Source organism: Morone saxatilis, unplaced genomic scaffold (assembly GCF_004916995.1).
Source record: "Morone saxatilis isolate NCDOM2014 unplaced genomic scaffold, NCSU_SB_2.0 Contig22, whole genome shotgun sequence".
Taxonomy (NCBI): domain Eukaryota; kingdom Metazoa; phylum Chordata; class Actinopteri; family Moronidae; genus Morone; species Morone saxatilis.
Window position 1 is genome coordinate 4597157 of NW_023339785.1, and position 13330 is coordinate 4610486.

The 13330-nt window shown below is 37.2% G+C and overlaps 1 long non-coding RNA gene across 2 annotated transcripts in view; it reads right to left on the reverse strand.

Annotated features, from left to right (window-relative positions):
- Positions 1–6881: 6881 nt before the first annotated feature.
- Positions 6882–13330, reverse strand: part of LOC118333581 — a 166998-nt gene continuing 160549 nt past the window's right edge. For both annotated transcript variants that reach the window (XR_004796979.1, XR_004796978.1), the window contains one exon: positions 6882–12884. This is a non-coding gene — a long non-coding RNA (uncharacterized LOC118333581). The remainder of the gene's footprint in view (positions 12885–13330) is intronic.

Below are 13330 nucleotides of genomic sequence, written 5' to 3' on the forward strand. Positions count from 1 at the left end.
ATGTCTTTAGAGCTGCTTTTACATTTTTATCAACTGGGCAGCAAAGTCTCAATTCTAAGAGAAGTCATTGCAAAACTATTATCCTAAAGTAGTTATGAAGTTAGTGATTGTTTGTTTATTTGTTTTTTCCCTTTTACATTTGATTATTTTTCTCTCCCTTTCCTACAATTTCTATCTATTCATTTGTTTCCCTGTTTTTACCACAGTAGAATATACAGTTGACAAACCTTTTTGGCATAATTCTTTTGTGACCACTAATAAAGTGTCATAAATCTTGCAACCCTTCCTCATGAGACAAAAAAATTAAATCACATTTCCACAAAAAAAAGCAAAAATAGAGGTCTAACTGACAAGCTTTTTGAAAGGTGCAAATAACAGAATAAAACATGTTTGTTATTTCCTGTTTCAGGTTTTAGATTGCATAACATAACATAATGCTGCACTATGGAGGCATTGATTAAAATGTGTGGGAGGAATTGAGCGCTACCAAAAGCTTAAATCACATATTTTTGTACCAATTTTATGTACTATATTTCATGTGTGTGTCACTTGTATACACATAACATTTTGCTACAAAATAAGTAAAAGTATACTTATTAAATTAATGGTTTTACTCTTATTTAACAGTAAAATGATCAGGTTTATTAGACCTTCTTGCCACTGTGTATGCAGTTTGTTTCTAAAAGCCAGAAAAGAGTCTCATTCATCAGCAGTAAAGAAAAAAATGAGGGTGGGAAGATGTGAAAAAGATGTGAAACCTTTCATCAATCTCATTGATCTCATTCAGTTTTTTTAAATGAGCTATGCAAGCAGTTTCACAGCTTCACCATCACTACTCGCAGCCTCACCCCCCCCTGCTCTGCGTGTTCTGATATAAGGTTCACAGGCCATATGTCTCGGTTTCGCTTCCTGCACAAACACATATACTCACACTTGACACACTCAACACACAGAATTCACGCTCACACACACACACACACACACACATCTCATACATACATATCACCCACAGGTCTCCAGAATTCATCACCAGATGGTGTGAGGAACAGCCTGAGTCTGACTTCCCATCATTCCCAGCTTTTCGGTCATAGCGGACCAAAATGAGTTTTTTTAACAGTGTCTTTTAGAATTCTTCTCCGACAAAGAAATAAATGGATGAGGGAAAGAAAACCTTACATTTAAAAATGCTATTATAGACTATTGACTATTTGGCAAATGTATTATGTTGCTTTAATTTGGAAAAACACACCCAAAATAAAAGTTTACCCTCAAAGTATGTTGTGTACAATGTGTATTTAATGTGCTCTTATGTTGCCAGCAGTGATGGACTGTAATATGTCCATTTAAAGGGCTTATGCAACCACACAAACCCATTATCCATCTATATTTTAGCTGTATTAGCTTATTGTCTGATACAACATCACCGCTGTCAGGATGCTGGCAAAGGCAATTAGCTCTGTCTCCCTGTCATAAAGATGCCTTGCATTGCAGTGCTGTCAGTCGTTAATGTCATGATGCCTCCTCCCCTGAGGTTTTTACCTTAAGAGAAATTTAATCAACTAATTTATCCATTATAGCGTATCAAAACCCTCATTCAACTTAATGTGTCTGCTCAACAAAATATCAGGCTAATTAAATTAAACAAATAAGTGAAACTCATTATGGTGGATAAATTCAATTAGTTTGCAAGTTGAAACAGATAAAAAGCAAACACATACATTTTTAAAAATGGGTTACTCGGTTTAAATGCTTGGATTAAAGGTACACTGTCGGGTTTTGTTTACATTCAGTGTACTGCGAGCAACAGCCATTATTGTTCCTTTCATTTGGTAGATTTGCACTGCAAGTTGACCTAAAGCCAGTTTTATTAACCAACACACCAAGAGATTTCAAATGCAGGTCCAACTCACAAAGATGAGATATTCCCAGGTGGTTTCTGAGTAAAAATACTCTGCAAACTAGGAACTAACTTAGAATTGAAATCTAGATTAATACTCAAACTTCAGCTACTGGCCTGTAAAATGTATAATAAGATCTTCATATTAGAAGGTTTATTATTTTGCCATTTATAGCTCAGTAATGTTTTTTATTTTTGCCCTCTGCAACTGCAAAAATACTGTATGTATTGTGTCACTTTACACTCTTGAACATACTGTTGAGCACACAATACAATCAAACTGGGAACCAGCACATCAAAATATTGTTCCACAGCGCCACCACTGGTCAAAAACAATGCAAGAAAAGATAACTGCAATTGCTTTCAGTTTATTCAAATAAAGGTGAGTATTAAAGGCACTATTCATGTGCATATATGCAACCAGTTATTGTGTTAGTACTAAATCAATCTACTGAGCTCTCTAACAGTCAGATACTGTACAAAAAACCTTGGAATTGACATTAACCTTTCCTGACTACTTTGAAGGTATTTAGTCCTTATTGTGGCTGAACTCATAATCAAAAACATCCATCACTCGAATTCATGGCTGGCTTGGCATTTCTTCAGCACTTCCACTGCTCAACAGTCACACAGACTCGGCCATCTGGGCACTCTGTGAGCTCTCTTCAATTCAGCTCGAGGGAAGCTTTTCTCTTCTCTAACAAGAAGCAGCTTTTCACAATTTAACGAGAAGCAATCTTTATATAAGAAGTGTCTCAATGCCACTGTGTATCCCCTACCCAGCATGCCAGTGTTGGTGGCTGGTGCCACTGTCCAATAGAAAATAAACAAGCGATAGAAAAGCCCCTGCAGACTCTCTGTATCTCTGAATACAGCATTGTTGTTTCAAATTGTACACAAAGGAAAGTCATTGTACCAGACACAGATGAGTTCAATGTAAATGACTGTAGTATGTCGGACCAGAATGGATCCACACATTCAACATGATTCTTAGGAATATACTTCAGACAAAGACCTACACATGTATGGTATGCCAACAAATGGGCTAAGATATTGCTTGAGCTCAGAAACACGTTTTTCTTTCTCTTTTTGCTTGAGAACAAGTTGTATCAACCTACAGACCTGCACTGTAATGTTGCAGGTAGGAAAACATATAAAGATAACTTAAAGGTCCAGGGTGTAACATTCAGGAGGATCTATTGGCAGAAATGAAGTGCTCTGTTTCTGCTGGAGGTGTACATGTGAAACAGTTTGTTACAATGTTAGCTATAACAATTCTACAAGGTGATTGTTGTCATGTGTCTATCAGCTTTAAAAATCAATAAATGCATCTTTAAGACCTTGAATTACATCAGCTTGTTTGCCTGTTATAGTTCGTATAGTGGTGTCTATATATACTGGCAATGTTTCCCATTTAGAGTATAAAATAAGATAAGATAAGATGTACCGTTATTGATCCCCCGTAGGATGCAACAACTATAACGTTGAATGTGCTTCTATAATACATAGCTATTTACTAGTATATGGTGAAAATATCACTGCAGCTTTCCAATAGGGCAACTTTTATGAACACTATGAGCTGTGACAAATGTTTTTATTAATGCTAAATAAATATATTACTAATGTGTAATCAGAACAACTTTTGAGTTGCCAGGTTATGAAAATTCCCTTTGTAACCAAGTGTCATCTATAATACGCTGTCCTATTGAGCTTAATCCTCTACAGTGCTTCTTAGGCCTGCAAGCTGCCTCACCTGAATTACACAGACATAAGAGAATCCAAAGAGTTCTACTGTGCACCGTTATCAGTCCTACAGCATTGGCTAGACGATGTCAAACCATCTGTTTCAAGTTGGTTTCATAATGTTCTGCAGCTTCTCCCATTGGAAAGGTGAAACACATGTTCTCCACGGAGGCATGAATGGGGTTTTTCCTCTGTTTGGAGCCCATATCATATCTGAAATCATATCAAAAGGTTTTGCAACTTTGCCATCTAAGTTATCTGTGTACACTGTGTACATTTACTTGATGATTTTTGTTTGTTTTGTTCTTTGTCGTTTCACTTTTTTTGTCTAGTTTGTCTAGTTTTTTCCATTGTCTTAGTCTAATTGTTTGTATGATTTGCTGTTCTTTGGGTCTAGTGTTTGTGTTATGTGCTGTCCTTGTTGAGTCCAACACGGACTGCATAACCTATTTAAACCGAAAAAAAAATGACTGAAAGACAGAAAATTCAGTTTATGGTGTTTATCTATTTGTTATGATAGGTGGAAAATATCAGCCCAATCAGGCAAAGAGATTTGTCACAACATGGCAACCCAAAACTTATTAGAGGTTTATAACTGATCTATATATATAGTATATAGTATACGTATATCACTACATTTATAAACCTTATAAAGAACTAAATAAATAATAAAGTCTCAAAAATGTTGTTACTTAATGTATCAGTAAAATATTCACTGACGTATCAATAAATCACAATCATAAAATGTAATTATGAAAACAGTTTAGGAATATACAAACAAGAATTTCAAGGAGAAATGGGTTAAAATTTCCAGATGCAGACCAGCACCCAATCTGAGCAGTTATGTTTTTGGTTCAAGGTCTACCTGTCTCCTAAAAGGAAAAGAAATCTACTCATGTATCTTTGGAAACAAACTGCTTCTGGACAGACGAACAGAAAACAAAAGACAATACTTTGAGCCTCTTTGTAGCAGTGAACACACACTCTTCTTTACGGAAACTAAACCCGCAACATTTACAGAAACTTTGTGGGGTCGTATTTGGGTAAAGTACCACTTTGAATAATAACCTTAAAAGCTTGGTGTGGGCAGCTGTGGGCCTGTGTTGTACTAAAACAGTGTCTTTTGTGTGTATTCTGCATCTTCCCCATTCATTATTTCTCCCGTCCCAGCACAAATAAACAATGGAGGAGGACAGGATACATTATTGAAAGAAAAGAAAAAAGCATTCTCCCAAAAATCACCAACAATGTCAACTTTCATGCTTTTGAAAACGTGCCCCGTTTTTAGACCTACTTAGGAATAATAGTGTGTTACCATAAAAGGCTCATAATAGCACAGGGGGAAAAGAGTTAATGTCAATATACCCTGAATGGATAGCATTCCTACAAAACACACAATTTCCAGCACCTGGTACGGCGTAGAGCCCACTTTAGGCAATAATTGCATATTGGTTGTGGAGGGGAAGGAAGTGGCACGCTGTGAATCGCCACCTTTAAAGAGGTTGACAGAGCAATCTTCTCTGAAATGCATTGGCGGAGCACTGAAGCACGCTCAGAGGGAGAGAGGGGAGGAGTAACAGAGAGAGATGGAAAGAGGAGAAGAGCACAGCTTGTGAATGTTGCAGATCGTTTGTATATTTCTCAAGGCATCAGGTCCCTGTTGTCTTGCTGTAGTGCTTCCAGGTTACATTCTGTGAAGGCGTTCCTAATGCTTTCTTATTACTGGAACAGAGGAATGCTAGATTGGCAGGAATTAAATCAATTCCATGGATGAATCTTGGGAGCAGGATTTTCTGTATAAATACACCAATTTAAATGACAACATAGGGCTGCAGCAGAGAAAAGCATCCTGTTCCCTCAAACCTCAAGATACCCGAGTTTCCAAAAAAAACAAGTCTTGATCAAGTCCTTACTCACATAATCGACAAAATTAAGCAAAAGCTCTCTTCGGACAGGATTAATGTACAGGGTAAGTATGGAATGAAACACTCACTGTGCTCCACATCATTTTAACAATTGGGAAATTACAGGATATGGTCTGTAATAGACATGGACGTTCAGCAGGAGAGAGCCAAAAGACTCCCGTAGGGGGGTGGAGGAGAGTTGAAAGGGGTGTGTGGAGATGCTGCGTGAGGGGAATTTGAGCCTCGGATTCATAACGCAGTGAAATCTTAATACAGAGACATGAAACACATGTTGATGTCATTCAGTGTGACGTTCACTTCCAGAGGGTATCATTGTCTCCAATGTCCATTGCAAATAAACATCCATAAATCTGATTAGGATCCATAGAAAAAACACAACTGCACTTAAAATAATCACATTTTGAAGTTTCTTTCAGTATCCATTCATTGTTGTCTGTATATGCATGAGTACACTGCAAACAGCAACTGCTAATTTGGCATGCTTTTAATGTTGTCAATTTGCCAAAATGTAAACAAATAGGGGCTAAAAAACAGGGCTTAAAAGAGTATACTTGTAGCTGACATTGCAACAGCCTGTTTGCTTGCTTTACTCCATTAAAGGAGGACCAGAGAGTTTTACAGAAAAACAGTAGGTAATTGAAATCATTACTGTGGCTGGGGTGAAAAATTACCCACATATAAGCAGTCTCGATTAAAAACATTGACCACTGCAGGTAATGTTCTAAAATCACCCCACCTCCCCTAGAGAAATAAGTCCAGTCAAAATGATGCGTAAGGAGCAAATACCTTTTCTTTAGCATTTTTTACATTTACAAGATCACAGACTGGCTGGGGGAACAATAGCGTCAATGTGCAGGGCAGGTTTTAATGAGCATCCCTCATTTGAGACAAATCTAAAATAAGTCTCAAGGCCTGTAGTGAAATCACTTATTCAGTTACAAGCCATAAACTAATTATCTGGATACAATAGTAAAGATACTACGGAGGCTGCAGGGCCATGCTTTCAATTTTTTTTTAATTATGCTACCTTGCAATCACAAATTGGTTTATATCAAGTAAACAAAAGGCCTATTTACTGCGAGACAACAACTTCACGGTATAATTACAGTGTAATCCAATAAATTATTTTAACAAAATACACAGATTACATTGAAAATTTTGAGTTACACAAACAAAAAAATTTGCTTTTACTAGTAATTTTAAGTGACACTAACTTAGATTTATAAGTTACAGAAACATTCCTGATTAAGTCATTTTTATTAGGCATTTTAGAGACATTACAAATAAAAATCACAAAATTAAATCAGTGTCACTTAAAATTACTAAAGCTACTTGATCGAGATTTTTAACTTACAAAACTGAATTAGTTTTACTTACAATTTTTGATATAATACATTTTTTGAGTTAAATTAATTTATCTGGTTTCACAGTGATATGGACAACTCAGTGTCTGGTTCATTTGATCAAACCTGATTTCAACTTTCAAGATCACTGTCATTACTGTCGGGGAGGATTCATAACTGAAATGAAAAGAGCTGTTGCCAGAATGTACATTTGAGAGTTCATTTAAGCTATTAAACTATTAAAGGTCATGTATTTGTCATTGTACACACAAAAATGCACAAAGAAATAAAACTTGTAATTCCTTCACGCTACATACACATAGAACATAAGAAATAATTCAATTTAGAAGAAGAACACAAGAGACGAGACAAGGAAATTGCGAACGTGGAGTGGAAGTATGTAAGAAATACATAAGTACTGAAGTATACACTTATTTATTCTATACTGACTTTATGAATTCTTTATGAATTCATACTGTATATTAATTCAGCAGAGATGCTCATACAGTTGGTTTAACACTAATAGCTCACTTTACCAGAACCTAGAATGGCTAAAGAATCTTAAGAAGTGAAACTTTGTGGGCAGCAGGGGTTTGTAGATTACAGTTGGTTAATTATTTATTTTTTTCTCTTAACCTCCTGGCAACCTTTTCAAAACTTTAGTAATAAGTTCAACTCTGTGTGGAAAGGAATGAGATTACTCTTACTTTGTCAGTTGCATGTTAGTATCTGCAAAATGGTTTAGTTCACTCATTTAACTCGTTCCTTTTTTACAGTTGCATTTAAGCATTTAGTTAATGATGCTTAGCTTATGCAGCTTACAATGAATACAATGTTAGTAGTATAATCTTATTAGCAAGACTACAGTAAACAATCTGTGATAAACTGCAGTAATTAGAGCTCTATGTGTGGCAAAATACTGCTGCGACTGAATGATCTCCTGTTGAAGTGAACAAAATAAAATCTGAGGAGAGAGACTGGAAGGGATTTTTAACAGCAAAAGCATTTGTGATTGATTTTCATTTCACATTCCATCACACATACTCTTCTTGTGGGCTGCGGTTTTATTTAAAGACTTTAAGACTAATGAAACAGATTTCGATTTTCACACACTGAGACGATGGTTTTCACTGTCCCTGACTGTCACAGAACCTAAACCAGCTCCGCAGTATAAAGAACTCCTTGTTTAATCCAACTTTTTAAACTGCAAAGAGTCTTTATGATGCATTTCACGACTTCAATACACTTTACCTGGCATTTATGAGAAAAGTTTACTGCATATGACTTCAACTACCTCTCCTATAACCTTCTGCAAGCCAACTCCTCAGCCATTAAATCACCAAATTAGTCCAAGTGGAAGAGAGAGAAGAAAAGTTAAGGGCTTCTGCTCAGAGTGCGGTGACCTCTGAACTCTTTGGCCAGTGCACACTTGAGTGAGTGTGTGTGTGACTGTGCGTGACAGCAAGGGGTTAACCAAAGAATGCATGGAGTCTGCTGGTACCTTGGATAATTGAGCCATTTGTTGCAAGGTCACTGCAGAGCAACCCCTGCCCCCGAAAACCTCATGTTATCAACAGCCTTGACCAGAGCAACAACAGAGTCAGGCTTTGGTAGCATCAGCAAATGTGTAAGGAAATGGTAAAGACTTGTTGTGGTAATTTTTCCATCTCAATCTCTGATATAGTTTTGGTGAGTGTCTGTTAGATCGCTGTTCTGTTGTAACATCTGTTGTCTGTTTTTTTTAATATTTGGAAATATTACTTTAAAACACCACCATTTACTCATATATATTTAGTTGTAGCATCAAATAATCCTTAAAGCAGCTATAATCTATATTTGTATATATGTCTCAATGTAAAGGGTTCGCTCATAGTGATGAACCTCCAAAGATTTATTGCTTGAATCTGCAGCTCATCTGAGCTTCATACCCAGTTCAGTGTGTAGCTGTCGGCCCAAAACTTTATTGTTTCCCATAGCATCATATTTTCCTCAGGAATTGGTGGAGACCTAAAACAGAGCTAAAAGAGAGTAAAAATTGGACTTATAATTAACTTCGACCCACTTTGGATGAAGTCAATCTGCAAAAGATAATTTTTATATTGAGTAAATCCTAAATTATTTCTTTTTCAAACAATACAGAATTTGTGAGATTTATTTTTAACAGTTTTCATTATAATTAAACCAATTTCAAGAGAACTTTCTGTCACTTTCTTACTTTAACATTAATGCCTTATTCTGTTCAAGATACAGACACTCATTTCCCTCAAACAAGGAAAACTTCACTACATTAGTAAAGCAAAAAATATAATGAAGGCCAAAAAGACTGGTTAGAAAGATGGACAAATTATTTTGTGCAGTGGAAAAAAACTTGATATTTGATATAACAATCAAATAATCCGCTGACATTGATGGTATCATCCTGTATAGTTGCAAACTGGGTAAAATGATGATGGGCAAATACCACTTGATTTAGATTTCATGATATTCCAGGACAAGCCTTGGAATCAGTTCATCAGCCCAGTCTCCTTTTCAAAAGAAGGAAGTACAACAGGAAAGCTTTGTTGGTTAAACCTCACTCTAATTGACTTTATGGCCCCGCAAACACAAACTGCAGCCTCAGCTGAGAGTGTGTGTCCTTTAAACAACCAGTATCATGGTCATAAAATCACCCAGACAAGCTCTTCTCTAAACACTGGAAGAAATGTTAAGTGGAAGTCAGCAAACGTTAGAAACAGACAACAAAAAGTGACTTTCATTTGTTTAATTTCACAGAATTCCATTTAATGAAGCATTCTTTCCAGCAAACGTCATGCAGCCAGTTTTGGTGCTACAGTATTTTAAGGCAGAGCACACAGTGTGTCATACAGGCTGCTGTCTGTTTGCAATTACACGTAAACCAACCAATGCCGGGATTCTGACTCTCAATTTTCGTTTTTTATTGAGATGGAAAACAAAACAAAGTAATTATTAAAGCATTCCACTATATTTTACTATTATGTTTATTTTATTTTATTTCTTTAACTTTATTTTCTGTGTCTTAAGACAGGCAGCAGGTAGTCCAAAGCTGGGTTTGACACTGGAAAGTTGGTAAAACAACAAAACTCTGGAAATTACAAGCGGGTGGTTTGTCATCTTGATTACATATGAATGGCACTATTATGACCAGTTTGCTCCATCTAGTTAGCTTAAGTGAGAGAGGGTCTCACAGTGATCTGACCTATTCTGGTCCCCAACTATTTTTAACTTTTAGGAAAATTATTTAATTTTCCAGCAAGGCTGAAAATATGCATTTATTTAACATATAACACCTCAGAAACAGATTTTTTTTGGCCACTTGGGGGCAGCGTAACAAATGTAATATTATCACGTTAAAAAGTTTATACGGTGAATAGCAGATACATTATCATCCATTTTTGGTTGTGTTTCTTGCCATCTTGCAAACAAAAGTCCAATATTCCTTCTCCTTTTAGCTCTGTTTTTGTCTCCACCACCTCCTGAGAAAAATATCTAGTCTAAACAGCTAATCTGTCTTTATCCGTCCAGCTTGGTGCTGTACAGGTAGGGTACAGTGAGGACATCATTTTTCAAGAGAGGTCAACTGATTATTTTTTTGAGTTCAATGTTCCATTAGGTCCTGCTATTCACAACGAATGCATCAGCCAGCATCACTCTACCAAACACAATATGCTAGGTACTATGGAGAGGAGACCAAAGGGCAAGTTGCTTGTGTTTAGCTGAAATTTTAGATTAAGTTTGAGACTCTTGCTTTACAAAAATCATCACTAAATGAATGAAAGAAAAGAAAAAACAAAGCTCTACCTTCTGAAGTACGATTTAAAGAAGCAAAGAAACGTGAGTGGTAAAAGCCGATTCTTTATCTGTGTGGAGTCATTGCCCCGCACTCACAAAGAAACTGCCATTTTCATTTGACTGAGTGCTCAGTGGGTCAAACCTCTGGGCTACCAAGTTAAAAGCATTTGGAACAAAAACACTGAAACTTTGGGAATTCAGGAGAGATGAGAGCGGGAATAAAGAATGATGCCTGTAACTTGTTCTGTGGTTATGTAACAGAAACAAAACAGGATGATATTTTTAAACCCGGTCCTGTGCAGAGGTAGAGGAACAAACATCACACACATTGCTCACCTCTATCATCTCCTTCAGCAGATTAGTCATTAATAATGCACAAAATGTATGAAATGTTTTACAGTGTTCACCAGTCAGTTCCCATGTCCTAGATTTCCGGAGATGACATGTAGCTGTGCGACGGCTTTTTGTGTTGTTTTAGAATCAATTATTCAGAGGGCTTTGAATTTACAATGAATTTTGTGTTGAATTTAAAAACTGTGGTAATAGTATTAGCTCGCAGCAGCTGAAGTGCTGGACTCGTGTTGATAAAGAGTATTCATTCATTCATTTGACTTAATCAATTAATTCAATCATTAATTGTGTTTTTAGTATATTTTTTCCACTAGCAACCTTACTAATAAACTGGAGCCACATTAGAAATTAAGCAGTTTAGGTCTAGTTTAAGTCTATAGCCATGCCAGCAACTGTATGCTAACACATGCTAACTTGCTTATATTGACATTGACACTTTCCCAGGGGGAAACTATGCAGCTGTACGTATAGGAACGAACCACATGGTACAAAAAAACTAACCAACGTCTAACGCTAGTACTAAAATATTACTAAAAACCGGTAGGCCTATGCCATTCTAAGCACAGGCATTCATGTGTGCAGACTGCTAACATGATGTTTAGCAGGTCTAAGTTTCAGTGCACCATTTTAGTTAAGTGTGTTAGCATGCTAACACTTGCTGATTAGTACAAAGTGCACCTGAAGCCAATGGGAATGTGGGTCAATGGTTGTATTTGATCATAAACCAAAGCTTTGGACAAATTTACATTTTGACCTGATGATGGCGCTAGCTCAAGTACATGGAACAGCAAAGTGATTACAATTCATCCTGAGAGAAACATGGATGTCTGAACCAAATGTCACCGCAAGTTCTCCAATAGTTTCAGTCAGAACGACAAATGCCAGATGTAAGTCTGGGACTCACCAACACACATAGCAAAGAATCTCTGTGGGCCTAATAATAATAATAATAATAATAATAATAATATGTTTTAATTATAGAGCAAAGTTAAAGTACATAAGTTGAAATAGATTTTGATAGTGAGTTGAATGTGGACAGATGGTAGAGTCTGGGATATGGTTGGGGAGTGAGCAGCTACAGAGAAGGTTCCGTCACCCCAGGTATGATGCTTGGCCCTGAGTGGTGGCGATGGGAGCTTGGCATCAGAAGATCGGAGGCTTTAGGAAGGAGTGTTATAGAGGGCTTTTGTGAGTGAGGAGAAGGACTTTGATTTGGATCTGCTGTGGGACAGGGAGCCAGTGGAGGTTCTAAAGGACAGGGATGATGTGGTCACAGGAGTGGGAGCGGCTGAGTGGTGTTCTGGATATTTAGGACTGTGGATGATGTGCCATATAAAACACTGTTGCAGTAGTCAAATCTGGATATGATGAAAGCGTGGATCAGCAGCAGAGAAGGAGAGTGATTGGTGAAGAGAAGCTAGTAGTTAAAAGATTCCGGGGGGAAAGAGCTAGTTCTGGTGATTTGGTTGATGTGGTGTTCAAAGGAGAGGTTGCTGTCAAAAATGACTCAGAGGTTGCGGATGTGTGGGGGGGGAGACAGAGTGGAGTTATCAGTGAGGCTGAAGTTGTGAGTGTTTTTGGGGAGGCCTGCAGTGCCGATCTATCTGACAGATATTGTGATATTTCACTGGATAAGTGATAAGTTTCACCTGCTGGTTGTGCTGTATGAAAAGTCAGAGGATCACAAAAGTCACTGGAATTCATCCTCTGGGGACCATGAAAATCCAGGGATTTCCAGATATTTCAGTCTCAACCAAAGTAGTGGACCCGCAGGCCGACTGGACGACATTATAATCCCAGTGCCGTTCTGTGCAGCTGAAAATAAAAAGAAGAAAGGAAACAAGTCCATGTTTTATTGATGTAATAAAGTGTGTGTTCCTGACTGTAGCAATTAAAGGACAGCTCTTTTTTATTACAATCTGGGTGTAATTGTCATAGTTTTGGCCCTTCATTTGGTAACAAAAACTGTTTAGTCATCAAAAGACAGAGACATGGCTAAAAATAAGTCAGACAGGGCACAATAATGAACTGTCAGACAATTAGACAAGTTGTAAACAAGCCTAAGAAGGCAAACAGTAAAATTATCACCCAAACTGTTCATAAACATCCATCACAGCTGACAACCCCACTTCCCTGGTTCAGCTTTAACACAAAGTACCTGTCGTAGGAGTGTGTGCAATGAGGGATTCTTACTGATGCGTCACACTTGTTCACGCTCACTTTCTGTTTTACCTTTAAAGTGGTTTAGATAATCTGGCTAA